We start from the raw sequence: 14,673 nt of genomic DNA, 5'->3' as shown, positions 1-14,673 counted from the left end.
TAGACCACTTCGTTCCGTGCGCAGTTCGTCATGGTGTCGAACAGCGCTGTCCACCCACCTTTACACTTGATGTATAAAGGGGGGACAGGCCGCGACTCGTCTTCTCGGGAGTTCCTTGCATGGTCGGCAGACTCAGTGAGTTGCGCAACCGAAGGACCCTTCGTAACGGCAGGTTTCCTCTGCACACCCTTCTTTCCCATGCTGTGAGGCGCGGAACACAACAATCTGCACGCGTTGTGAAAACAACGCACGACAATTTGCTCTGCGCGGCTCCCACAGCACAGAAACCTCTTCACGAGCTCTCAACGGCCGAGTTAGCGTAGCGCGCAACGGCAGCGATGCGCTCGCCTCGCTAGCTCAGGCCGCTCTCGTCACAGCAGGTGGAGAAAGAGGGCCCTTCCGTAATCCTTTCAGCAGGCGATATTCTCGAAGTGCAGCTGCGGTATTGCTGTTGTCATTATAACAGAGCTTCACCAATAATGCCCTACTCCTTTCGTCCTAGCTCATGTTGACACGTCAACACGTGCACTGCGACTGGTCAGGTGTGTGACACTATGAATCACGACGACTGATCACGGCACCTGGTGGCCATAATTTAAAATGAACGGTGGCGGTGTGACGCATGGAAATCAAGCAACCTGTACTCTGGACATTAATGTTACCAAATCTGGTGCTCGTACAGTAATTAGTTTCCGTGTTGTAACGTATTAAATAGCGAAGATTTAATTATTACCACCCGGTATATTAATTCGTATGTGCACATGGCGAAAAACTCACAAACAAAAATGTTCAAATGTGTGTGAAATCTTATGGGACTAACTGCTAAGGTCATCAGTCCCTAAGCGTACACACTACTTAACCTAAATTAACCTAAGGACAAACACGCACACCCACGCCCGAGGGAGGACTCGAACCGTCACCGAGACCAGCCGCACAGCCCATGAATGCAGCGCCTTAGACCGCTCGGCTAATCCCGCGCGGCGAAAAACTCATCTTGTGATTGTCTGACTAGATCGTGTCTGCCATGCTCATTGTAAGTGGCTGATTGGATCATGTGTCCTGTGCTCACTGTGGTTGGCTGACAGCAGCAAATCGAGCACCCGTGTCTTAATCTCTATATTTCGGAAGCTAACATGGTGTATGTAGTGCATTTCGTATTTATACTTGTACACACCGAAAATCCCCCCATGAACCATGGACCTTGCCGTTGGTGGGGAGGCTTGCGTGCCTCAACGATACAGATAGCCGTACCGTAGGTGCAACCACAACGGAGGGTTATCTGTTGAGAGGCCAGGCAAACATGTGGTTCCTGAAGAGGGGCAGCAGCCTTTTCAGTAGTTGTAGGGGAAACAGCCTGGATGATTGACTGATCTGACCTTGTAACACTAACCAAAATTGCCTTGCTGTTCTGGTACTGTGAACGGCTGAAAGCAAGGGGAAACTACAGCCGTAATTTTTCCCGAGGGCATGCTGCTTTACTGTATGATTAAATGATGATGGCGTCCTCTTGGGTAAAATACTCTGGAGGTAAAATAGTCCCCCATTCGGATCTCCGGGCGGGGACTACTCAAGAGGACGTCGTTATCAGAAGAAAGAAAACTGGCGTTCTACGGATCGGAGCGTGGAATGTCAGATCCCTTAATCGGGCAGGTAGGTTAGAAAATTTAAAAAGGGACATGGATAGGTTAAAGTTAGATATAGTGGGAGTTAGTGAAGTTCGGTTGCAGGAGGAAAAAGATTTTTGGTCAGGTGAATACAGGGTTATAAATACAAAATCAAATAGGGGTAATGCAAGAGTAGGTTTAATAATGAATAAAAAATAGGAGTGCGGGTAAGCTACTACAAACAGCATACTGAACGCATTATTGTGGCCAAGATAGATGCGAAGCCCACGCCTACTACAATAGTACAAGTTTATATTCCAACTACCTCTGAATATGGATTGGGGCTAAGAAATGAAAGAGGAAGTCGCCTGGTAGAATTTTGTGTAGAGCATAACTTAATCGTAGCTAACACTTGGTTGAAGAATCATGAAAGAAGGTTGTATACATGGAAGAACCCTGGAGGTACTAAAAGGTATCAGATAGACTATATAATGGTAAGACAGAGATTTAGGAACCAGATTTTAAATTGTAAGACATTTCCAGGGGCAGATGTGGACTCTGACCACAATCTATTGGTTATGAACTGTAGATTAAAACTGAAGAAACTGCAAAAAGGTGGGAATTTAAGAAGGTGGTACCTGGATAAATTGACTAAACCAGAGGTTGTACAGAGTTTCAGGGAGAGCATAAGGGAACAATTGACAGGAATGGGGGAAGGAAATACAGTAGAAGAAGAATGGGTAGCTTTGAGTGATGAAATAGTGAAGGCAGCAGAGGATCAAATAGGTAAAAAGATGAAGGCTAGTAGAAACCCTTGGGTAACAGAAGAAATATTGAATTTAATTGATGAAAGGAGATAATATAAAAATGCAGTAAATGAAGCAGACAAAAAGGAATACAAACGTCTCAGAAATGAGATCGACAGGAAGTGCAAAATGGCTAAGCAGGGATGGCTAGAGGACAAATGTAAGGATGTAGAAGCTTATCTCACTAGGGGTAAGATAGATACTGCCTACAGGAAAATTAAATAGACCTTTGGAGAAAGGAGAATCACTTGCACGAATATCAAGAGCTTTGATGGAAACCCAGTTCTAAGCAAAGAAGGGAAAGCAGAAAGGTGGAATGAGTATATAGAGCGTCTATACAAGGCCGATGTACATGAGGACAATATTATGGAAATGGAAGAGGATGTAGGTGAAGATGAAATGGGAGATACGATATTGCGTGAAGAGTTTGACAGAGCACTGAAAGACCTAAGTCGAAACAAGGCCCCCGGAGTAGACAATATTCCATTAGAACTACTGACAGCCTTGGGAGAGCCAGTCCTGACAAAACTCTACCATCTGGTGAGCAAGATGTATGAGACAGGCGAAATTCCCTCAGACTTCAAGAAGAATATAATAATTCCAATCCCAAAGAAAGCAGGTGTTGATAGATGTGAAAATTACCAAACAATCAGTTTAATAAGTCACAGCTGCAAAGTACTAACGCGGATTCTTTGCAGACGAATGGAAAAACTGATTGAAGCCGACCTCGGGGAAGATCAGTTTGGATTCTGTAGAAATGTTGGGACACCTGAGGCAATACTGACCCTACCACTTATCTTAGAAGCTAGATTAAGGAAGGTCAAACCTACGTTTCTAGCATTTGTAGTCTTAGAGAAAGCTTTTGACAATGTTGACTGGAATACTCTCTTTCAAATTCTGAAGGTAGCAGGGGTAAAATACAGGGAGCGAAAGGCTATTTACAATTTGTACGGAAAGCAGCTGGCAATTATAAGAGTCGAGGGGTATGAAAGGGAAGCAGTGGTTGGGAAGGGAGTGAGACAGGGTTGTAGCCTATCCCCGATGTTATTCAATCTGTATGTTGAGCAAGCAGTAAAGGAAACAAAAGAAAAATTTGGAGTAGGTATTAAAATCCATGGAGAAGAAATACAAACTTTCAGGTTCGCCAATGACATTGTAATTCTGTCAGAGACAGCAAAGGACCTGGTAGAGCAGTTGAACGGAATGGACAGTGTCTTGAAAGGAGGGTATAAGATGAACATCAACAAAAGCAAAACGAGGATAATGGAATGTAGTCGAATTAAGTCGGGTGATGCTGAGGGAATTAGATTAGGAAATGAGACACTTAAAGTAGTAAAGGAGTTTTGCTATTTGGGGAACAAAGTAACTGATGATGGTCGAAGTAGAGAGGATATAAAATGTAGACTGGCAATGCAAGGAAAGAATTTCTGAAGAAGAGAAATTTGTTAACTTGGAGTATGTACACTCCTGGAAATTGAAATAAGAACACCGTGAATTCATTGTCCCAGGAAGGGGAAACTTTATTGACACATTCCTGGGGTCAGATACATCACATGATCACACTGACAGAACCACAGGCACATAGACACAGGCAACTGAGCATGCACAATGTCGGCACTAGTACAGTGTATATCCACCTTTCGCAGCAATGCAGGCTGCTATTCTCCCATGGAGACGATCGTAGAGATGCTGGATGTAGTCCTGTGGAACGGCTTGCCATGCCATTTCCACCTGGCGCCTCAGTTGGACCAGCGTTCGTGCTGGACGTGCAGACCGCGTGAGACGACGCTTCATCCAGTCCCAAACATGCTCAATGGGGGACAGATCCGGAGATCTTGCTGGCCAGGGTAGCTGACTTACACCTTCTAGAGCACGTTGGGTGGCACGGGATACAAGAGGACGTGCATTGTCCTGTTGGAACAGCAAGTTCCCTTGCTGGTCTAGGAATGGTAGAACGATGGGTTCGATGACGGTTTGGAGGTACCGTGCACTATTCAGTGTCCCCTCGACGATCACCAGAGGTGTACGGCCAGTGTAGGAGATCGCTCCCCACACCATGATGCCGGGTGTTGGCCCTGTGTGCCTCGGTCGTATGCAGTCCTGATTGTGGCGCTCACTTGCCAGGCGCCAAACACGCATACGACCATCATTGGCATCAAGGCAGAAGCGACTCTCATCGCTGAAGACGACACGTCTCTATTCATCCCTCCATTCACGCCTGTCGCGACACCACTGGAGGCGGGCTGCACGATGTTGGGGCGTGAGCGGAAGACGGCCTAACGGTGTGCGGGACCGTAGCCCAGCTTCATGGAGACGGTTGCGAATGGTCCTCGCCGATACCCCAGGAGCAACAGTGTCCCTAATTTACTGGGAAGTGGCGGTGCGGTCCCCTACGGCACTGCGTAGGATCCTACGGTCTTGGCGTGCATCCGTGCGTCGCTGCGGTCCGGTCCCAGGTCGACGGGCACGTGCACCTTCCGCCGACCACTGGCGACAACATCGATGTACTGTGGAGACCTCACGCCCCACGTGTTGAGCAATTCGGCGGTACGTCCACCCGGTCTCCCGCATGCCCACTATACGCCCTCGCTCAAAGTCCGTCAACTGCACATACGGTTCACGGCCACGCTGTCGCGGCATGCTACCAGTATTAAAGACTGCGATGGAGCTCCGTATGCCACGGCAAACTGGCTGACACTGACGGCGGCGGTGCACAAATGGTGCGCAGCTAGCGCCATTCGACGGCCAACACCGCGGTTCCTGGTGTGTCCGCTGTGCCGTGCGTGTGATCATTGCTTGTACAGCCCTCTCGCAGTGTCCGGAGCAAGTGTGGTGGGTCTGACACACCGGTGTCAATGTGTTCTTTTTACCATTTCCAGGAGTGTATATAAATGTCAGGAAGTCGTTTCTGAAAGTATTTGTATGGAGTGTAGTGATGTATGGAAGTGAAACGTGGACGACAAATAGTTTGGACAAGGAGAGAATAGAAGCTTTCGAAATGTGGTGCTACAGAAGAATGCTGAAGATTAGATGGATAGATCACATAACTAATGAGGAGGTATTGAATAGAATTGGGGAGAAGAGGAGCTTGTGGCACAACTTGACGAGAAGAAGGGACCGGTTGGTAGGACATGTTCTGAGACATGGAGGGCTCACCAATTTAGTATTGGAGGGCAGGTTGGAAGGTAAAAATCGTAGAGGGAGACCTAGAGATGAATGCGCTAAGCAGACTTGGAAGGATGTAGGCTGCAGTAGGTACTGGGAGATGTGAAGAAGCTTGCACAGTATAGAGTAGCATGGAGAGCTGCATCAAACCAGTCTCAGGACTGAAGACCACAACAACAACATATTGAAAATATGCTGTCTGAGTGGTACAGCTCATTAAAGATCTCTCCAAAATGCGCCATTTGTAGTACAGTTTGCTGGTGTTCATTGACAGGATGGTATGTTGTTGACGACTTGTTCATGTTGTTCTGCAGCGTACACATTGTTTTTGCCTGGACCTGGTACTAGTCTCACGCAATGCATTGAAATGTTCTTGCTGTTCTGAAGTGCCCAAACAATTGTGGTCACCAGGCTATGGTACTATTTCCATGCTTTTTGGAGAAACTTCATTTTTGCTGTTCTGCAGTACTCACAGTGTTGTGGATGTCCTGCCCTGTTACTACTGTGATATATGAGTACGCTATGGACACCTTTTTCTAGTTGCAATCGCCTAGCATGTATGTTATTGATTTGTCCTAACTCTGTAGCTCAGCCCGCATCTCGTGGTCGTGCGGTAGCGTTCTCGCTTTCCGCGCCCGGGTTCCCGGGTTCAATTCCCGGCGGGGTCAGGGATTTCCTCTGCCTCGTGATGGCTGGGTGTTGTGTGATGTCCTTAGGTTAGTTAGGTTTAAGTAGTTCTAAGTTCTAGGGGACTGATGACCATAGATGTTAAGTCCCATAGTGCTCAGAGCCATTTGAATAATTTTGAATCTGTAGCTCACGTGGCCCAGGTACTAGTTCCTTGCTTTTGCTTATTCCTTGCTCTTGAATTCATGCGCCCATGCTGCTGTTGTCACCTAGCCCTGCTGTTAGTTCCATGCATGTCCATTACCGCTCTACTTGTTGCTGTGCAGAGCCTGCACCCTTGTCTTTGTTTGTGAAAGAGTGACAGATAAGCATGACCATCATTTGACACTGAGTGTCAGTTGGTGGTCAGATGACGCTTTCACTCGCTCTATTTCTCAGCTACACAGTCTGTTTGCATACGAAACAACACTGAAATTGGTCACAAAATATAACTGCTTTTTTATCTCCCTGTGATCAAGTGTAGGATCATATTCAGACAAATGGTTTTGATACACTGGAATAAATGTAGGTTTTAATTTGGGATTCCAGTTGTTATACAAAAGAGAAATAAACTACTTTATTAAAATTTACATGGTCCAGTAACATTAATGTAACCACCACCTATTTTCGACGTCAATGTGCAGTTACTACTCGCAGGTGGCAGCAGCAAAAAAAAAGTAAATAAAAAAAATATAAAAGGGGGTTCAAATGGTTCTGAGCACTATGGGACTTAACATCTGAGGTCATCAGTCCCGTAGAACAACCTATCTAACCTAAGGACATGACACACATCCATGCCTGAGGCAGGCTTCGAACATGGGCCGTAGCGGTCGAGCGGTTCCTGACTGAAGCGCCTAGAACCGCTTGGCCACACCGGCCGGATCAGTTGGCAGCACTAGCAGTGGAGCGTATATAAAGTTTGTCGGGGAAGGGGGGGAACAGGGGGGGGGGGGGAGGCCGAAGAACAGGGCAGACATTGTCGTAATGCGAAAACGGAACTATTTATCTGACTAAAGGGCTTCATCATTGGTTTTCGGACTTACGGTGGAAGCATTTCCAAAGCGCTAAAGATTGTAGATTGTTTGCATGCCGTCGCAGTTAAGGTATACCGTGCATAACAAAATGGCACTATCCAAAACCAGTGCCGAGGCAACTGTAGTGTACCATGTGCCATAGATAACCGGGGTGAACGACGGCTGTGGAGAAGTGTATGGGCGAATAGATGAGCAGTTGTTGAGCATCTGATTGTCCAGTGAACCACACGGCTATCAACAGTGTATCCTCAATGTCTGCTCCGCGAACGATTCTGCATATGGGCTTCTGCAGCAGGTGTCTGGTTTGTGCACCCACGCTGACTATTGTTCATCAGCGACAAAGGCTGAAATTTGCATGCCAGTACCATAACTGGACATCCAGGGCGTGGTGACAGGTGCCCTCGTCAGGTGAAACATGTTTTATGCTCCCTCAGACAGATGGCCATTGACATGTATGGCCGTGCAACTATCGTCAGAAGCGTCCAGGGAGCGCTATGGTCTGTGGAATGTTTTTGTGGCATATCCTGTTTGATCTCGTAGTTATGAAGGGCACAATGGATCAACAGAAGTATGCATCTATTCTTGTTGACCGTATCCACACCTGCATGAGACACAATGGCATTTACTAACAGAACAATGCAATGTGTCGCACAGCTCGCAGTGTATGTGCGTGGTTTGAAGAGCACCAGGACCAAATTACAGTGCTCCACGCACTTAAACCTGATTGAGAATCTGTGGGTCCACCTCGATTGAGCTGTTCATGCCATGACAAACCTAGCGCAGTTGCCCATGGCTCTGGAGTTGGAATGGCTCCACGTACCTTCCAGAACCTTATTGACTTTGCCGGGCGGAGTAGCCGAGCGGTTATAGGCGCTACAGTCAGGAACCGCGCGACCGCTACGGTTGCAGGTTCGAATCCTGCTTCGGGCATGGATGTGTGTGATGTCCTTAGGTTAGTTAGGTTTATGTAGTTCCAAGTTCTAGGGGACTGATGACCTCAGAAGTTAAGTCCCATAGTGCTCAGAGCCTTATTGACTCTCTTCCTGCCTATCTCGCAGCAGTCTGTGCTGCAGAAGGTGGTTATTCAAGTTTCTGACAGGTAGTCGTATTAATTTGACTGGACCGTGTATAAAAGGCTGTCGATATCTCTTGCCTGGACTTTTATGTTGATAATGCCTGTCATGAGTACTCATGGAAAAATTAATATAGTAGAGCAGCTGATTTGTATAGCTAAGAAGTAAGGATAACATGCTTTTGTTGTGATCACAGAAAAAAAATAGATATTAAATTTTAACATGATAACATCCATAATACCCTGAATTCACGTATGATTCTGTATTTACATTCATATGTTTCACCAACTCCCAATCAAGCTATCACCTTACAAGCTAACCTAGACCTCAGATTTTCCTGCAAATTGGTTTATCACAACAACAGAGTCTGTATTTTATACAAGTTCATTAATAACTATTTGAACGTTGAAAGTGATATATCGGATGGTCCATTGATCGTGAACGGGCCAAATATCTCACGAAATAAGCGTCATATGAAAAAACTACAAAGAACGAAACTTGTCTAGCTTAAAGGGGGAAACCAGATGGCGCTATAGTTTGGCAAGCGAGATGGCGCTGCCATAGGTCATACGGATATCAACTGCGTTTTCTTTTTTTAAATAGGAACCCCTATTTTTATTACATACTAGTGTAGTACAAAGGAAAAAGAATATTTTAGTTGGACCAATTTTTTCGCTTTGTGATAGATGGCGCTGTAATAATCACAAACATATGGCTCACAACTTGAGATGAACAGTTGGTAACAGGTAGGTTTTTTAAATTAAAATACAGAACGTAGGTACGTTTGAACATTTTATTTCGGTTTTTCCAACGTGACACATGTACATTTGTGAACTTATCATTTCTGAGAACGCATGCTGTTACAGCGTGATTACCTGTAAATACCACATTAATGCAATAAATGCTCAAAATGATGTCCGTCAACCTCAATGCATTTGGCAATACGTGTAACGATATTCCTCTCAACAGCGAGTAGTTCGCCTTCCGAAATGTTCGCACATGCATTGACAATGCGTTGACACATGTTGTCAGGCGTTGTCCGTGGATCACGATAGCAAATGTCCCTCAACTTTCCCCACAGAAAGAAATCCGGGCACGTCAGGTCCGGTGAACGTGCGGGTAATGGTATGGTACTTCGACGACCAATCCAACTGTCATGAAATATGCTATTCAATACCGCTTCAACCGCACGCGAGCAATGTGCCAGACATCCATCATGTTGGAAGTACATCATCATTCTGTCATGCAGTGAAACATCTTCTGGTAACATCGGTAGAACATTACGTAGGAAATCAGCATACATTGCACCATTTAGGTTGCCATCGATAAAATGGGGGCCAATTATCCTCCCTCCCATAATGCCAAGGTCGCTGATGTTCCACTTGTCGCAGCCATCGTGGATTTTCCATTGCCCAATTGACCATATTATGCCGGTTTACGTTACCGCTGTTGGTTAATGACGCTTCGTCGCTAAATAGAACAAGTGCAAAAAATCAGTCAGCTTCCCGTAATTTCCTTGTGCCCAGTGGCAGAACTGTACACGACGTTCAAAGTCGTCGCCATGCAATTCCTGGTGCATAGAAATATGGTACGGGTGCAATCGATGTTGATGTAGCATTCTCAACACCGGCGTTTTTGAGATTCCCGATTTTCGCGCAATTCGTATGCTACTGATGTGCGGATTAGCCGCGACAGCAGCTAAAACACCTACTTGGGCATCATCATTTGTTGCAGGTCGTGGTTGACGTTTCACATGTGGCTGAACACTTCCTGTTTCCTTAAATAACGTAACTATCCAGCGAACAGTCCGGACAGTTGGATGATGTCGTCCAGGATACCGAGCAGCATACATAGCACACGCCCGTTGGGCATTTTGATCACAACAGCCATACATCAACACGATATCGACCTTTTCCGCAATTGGTAAACGGTCCATTTTAACACGGGTAATGTATAACGTAGCAAATACCGCCCACACTGGCGGAATGTTACGTGATACCACGTACTTATAGATTTGTGACTATTACAGCGCCATCCATCACAAAGCGAAAAAAGTGGTCCAACTAAAACATTCATATTTCTTTACGTACTACACCAATATGTACTAAAAATGGGGGTTCCTATTTTTAAAAACGCAGCTGATATTCGTTTGACCTATGGCACCGCTATCTAGCTGGCCAATCATAGCGCTATCTGGTTTCCCCCTTCAAGCTAGACGAGTTTCGTCCTTTGTTGTTTTTTCGTTTGATGCTTATTTCGCGAGATATTTGGCCCGGTCACGATCAATGGACCACCCTGTATATAAAACCATGTCACTTTTTAAGGTTCAGATAGTTATTAATGAATTTGTATATAACACATGGTCTCTGTTGTGATAAACCAATTTGCAGGTAAGTCTGAGGTCTAGGTTAGATTGGAAGGTGACAGCTTGGTTGGGAGTTGGTGAAACATATGAATGTGAATACAGAATCATATGTAAATTCAGTGTAATGATAATTAAATGGACACCCTAGCTGCAAACAGGCTTTGGTGTACTTCAATAGGGACATGTTGAAAATTTGTTCCCCGACCGGGACTCGAACCCGGGATCTCCTGCTTGCATAGCAGACGCTCTATCCATCTGAGCCACCGAGGGCACAGAGGATAGCGCGACTGCAGGGACTTATCCCTTGCACGCTCCCCGTGAGGCCCACATTCCCAACATGTCCACACCAGTACATTCGCGTGCGCCTAAGAGATGTCATGTATAAATACAGTGTGTTATGGGTGTTATCATGTTAAAATTTAATATCTATTTTTTCTGTAATCACAATAAAAGCATGTCATCTTTACTTCTTAGCTATACAAATCAGCTGCCCCACCATAATAATTTTTCCATGATTCCCTGTTACAGGCATTATCAACATAAACGCCCAGGCAAGAGATCGACAGCCCATTATACACGCTCCAGTCAGATTAATGTAACTACCTGTCAGAAACTATCAATGGACCACCCTGTATAAATCAAGTTTTTGTTGAAATGAAAAATTTTAAGCAAAGTTACAAGTAAGTTTTGATTAGTTTTATAATATGCATGTTTGTTAAGCTTGACACATCGTTAACAATAAAAATGAGAAATGTCCCTTTGCTATAAAAAAGCACATTGATATGGTTCTCTGTCTTTTTCGTATTTTGACATTATGTATGAATTGTCATCTACAAATGAAGCAGAGATTTGGTACACTGGAGATTTCTGATTTTAATTCCTTGCATTTACACAAACTTTCACGTTCTGAAGTTTTTGTCAGTTCACTTTATGAGGAGCCTTGCAAAGGTATATATTTATTGACTGCTGTTTGAAAGACAATAACTTCGTTGAAACATTGTAATGTTTGTTAACACATCTCTGTCAGCACTCATAAAACTTCCTGGTGCCTTTCTCTTGGGTAACTGTATCGTCTGAATGCTTGTCTTAGATTGTTACTAGGTAGGCCTCCTGATACCTTTACGACACAGATTAACTTTGTACTCACTTTCAGGGCACTATGGTTCATTGGGTTTGCCTTCTATCAACTCACCCAAATCATTTTCAATAGACGAGACAAAATATGTTAATTCCATCAGGTTTTTAGTATTTTCGGTATCGGAAGTTAAAAGTCTGCTTCAGAAAGACCTCTGGATCGTTTGCTCTATTTTATTTATATTTCTTTATCTGTGGTTTTCACACGTGTTTGTAGAGAATGGAATATATTCTTTTTGCATTTCTACAACGGAAAATGGAAGTGTATCAATATTGTGCTAACACAATATTAACTAAACAAGAAATATCTTACGGTAATCCTGATACAAACATCATTCTGTATTTTGTAACAGTCTTTTACACCGACAGATGTAGTTACTAGAACTCTCATCCTATTGAGATTTGGAGTTCTGACAGTTGCACTCCCTGTTATGTCAAAATATTATTTAAGGATTGTTAAATAATTTCTACTCTGACTTTATTTTTAATTTGTATTATTTTTAAGCATATTCTTCACTTTCTGTGGAGCAATGACTGCAAGAGTCGTAATCCAGAAGAGGTTAATGATGAAAATGACCAGATGCCTGTGCACATGTGTGGCATATGATTTGAATTCAGAGGATGCATTGTCCACTGGCAAGGAGAAGTTATTGAACAACATTATTATTTAATTTTAAAATCTATGCAAGGCTATGAAACATCGGTTTCCTTCTGCCACATTTTGTTTTTGGTTTTTATCTTGTCTTTCCATTGCTTCGGAGAATGCAGAAATTTTCAAGTAGTATTATACAACATGTCTGCTTCATGAATTAAGCCGGCCAGAGTGGCCGAGCGGTTCTAGGCGCTACAATCTGGAACCGCGCAACAGCTACGGTCGCAGGTTCGACTCCTGCCTCGGGCATGGGTGTGTGTGATGTCCTTAGTTTAGTTAGGTTTAAGTAGTTCTAAGTTCTAGGCGACTGATGACCTCAGCAGTTAAGTCCCATAGAGCTCAAAGCCATTTGAACCATTTTTCATGAATTAATGAAGCAGGCTGGACGATACACTAGTAATCATTCCCCAGTTCCTCTACTTTGAAAGAACCGACAGGCTTCTCTGCAGATGTGATTTTGCAGCTGTTCATACTAGCACAGCTACTGTTGCCTCTCTTTCCCCTAGGGTACGCTGTTCGAATGCTGCCCGATTCGACCAAAGCCTTCTAGATACAAATCATACGCACAGCAGCCATAGTGGCACGTAACGTCACAAACTGTTGGCCATCTTATCTGTAGTCGGCAGTCCTGTTGGCGTGTATGTTGTGTTGAAAGTGTGTGCCACGTGAAAGTTATATATATTTCATAAAGTATTCACCTACAGTTCTTCGAAGTATGGGATACAAGTGTTGCTTTCCCTTTTGCCAGGGAAATCATAAATCCCAAAAAGGCATGAAAGTGCACATGTTTCGATTTCCCAAATGTGTAAAGTTCAGAAATTGCTGGATTGCAACTTCTCCCAGACAGAAATTTTTGTTACGCATCATTCAAGGGTAAGTAAATGACAAAAAATTTATAGCGTGCTATTTGTTTCCACTGCACCACATTTGCCAATTGTTTTTAAAAGCAGTTATGTATCATGTACCAGTATAGTTTGTTTCTTCATTTTGGACCATTGCTCCGAGGTTAATAGGAAGCAACTATTGTCACACAGAATAGTTATATTAATTAGTGTGGCTCGAAAATGTTTAGTATTCCTTATCATTCCTACCACATTATTGAATTCTCAGTACTTTTATTTGGAAGAGCTACGGAATGATTTTGTTCAGTTTTTCATATAAGACAGCTATTCGGAAATAATTTCAATTTGAGTAAACTACCTTAGAAAATTGCTTTAACGAATTCAGTGTTCGACAGATTAAGCAGTATAGAAAGCAGAATTTCGACGTAAGTGCAGTGTGATTAAATTAACACCACTCTGTGACACGAATTTCAGTCAAGGATATAAGAGAAACAATCTTTTCATGTTTAAGGTTCTTAAGTTCTGGAGAAACACCGAAATTGCCGGCCCCGGTGGTCTCGCGGTTCTAGGCGCGCAGTCCGGAACCGTGCGAGTGCTACGGTCGCAGGTTCGAATCCTGCCTCGGGCATGGATGTGTGTGATGTCCTTAGGTTAGTTAGGTTTAAGTAGTTCTAAGTTCTAGGGGACTGATGACCACAGCAGTTGAGTCCCATAGTACTCAGAGCCATTTGAACCATTTTGAACAACGAAATAAAATATTTTTTTCGGGTTTTTTGATTTATTAAACATTACGTCAGGAGGTGCTCCATTTCGTCGAATGTTTTGAGTTTCGTGTGAGGTCAGCAAATTTTGAAGTGGAGAGGAAAATTTACGAAAATAACAAGGGAAACAGTTTTTAACTTCTGTAGGAGCTCCAGTTGCTTTATTTAAAACCGAAAACGTCTGCTTGTTATTGCACATTGATGAATTTTTACTGCAAGAAAACATAGCTCCGTGGTAAACGACAGAATTTAAAATTACAGTTTGTATTCGAGCCTAGAAACACGTATTTAAGGCAAATCGTCAAAATAATTTTACTTCTTGAAATATAATAGGACAGTTTTGTTCAGTTACTTTACGCAATGATATAAATTTCCATACTTTCATTACAAGGCCATGTAGAAGAGGAAAGCACGAGAATCCCTATGCGGTCTCAGCTCTGAAACTCGTGAAGTTCGTATAGCTGCAGAGTGCTTAACAGGAGCGTTCCGATACAGAGCCGGTCATCAGCATGTGACGTCACAAGTGTGCGGGCAGGCCCGTAGTCTAGGTGGTGTTGATTCGGCACGGGCA

General features: G+C 43.9%; 1 non-coding gene across 1 annotated transcript; it reads right to left on the bottom strand.

The window, feature by feature from the left end:
• Positions 1 to 10,909: 10,909 nt before the first annotated feature.
• Trnaa-ugc (transfer RNA alanine (anticodon UGC)) lies at positions 10,910 to 10,983 on the bottom strand. Its single transcript has one exon. It is a non-coding gene; the product is annotated as a tRNA-Ala (tRNA).
• Positions 10,984 to 14,673: the final 3,690 nt, after the last annotated feature.

The sequence above is a fragment of the Schistocerca gregaria genome, chromosome X (assembly GCF_023897955.1).
Source record: "Schistocerca gregaria isolate iqSchGreg1 chromosome X, iqSchGreg1.2, whole genome shotgun sequence".
Lineage (NCBI taxonomy): Eukaryota > Metazoa > Arthropoda > Insecta > Orthoptera > Acrididae > Schistocerca > Schistocerca gregaria.
This window is presented reverse-complemented; position numbering and strand designations above follow the sequence as displayed.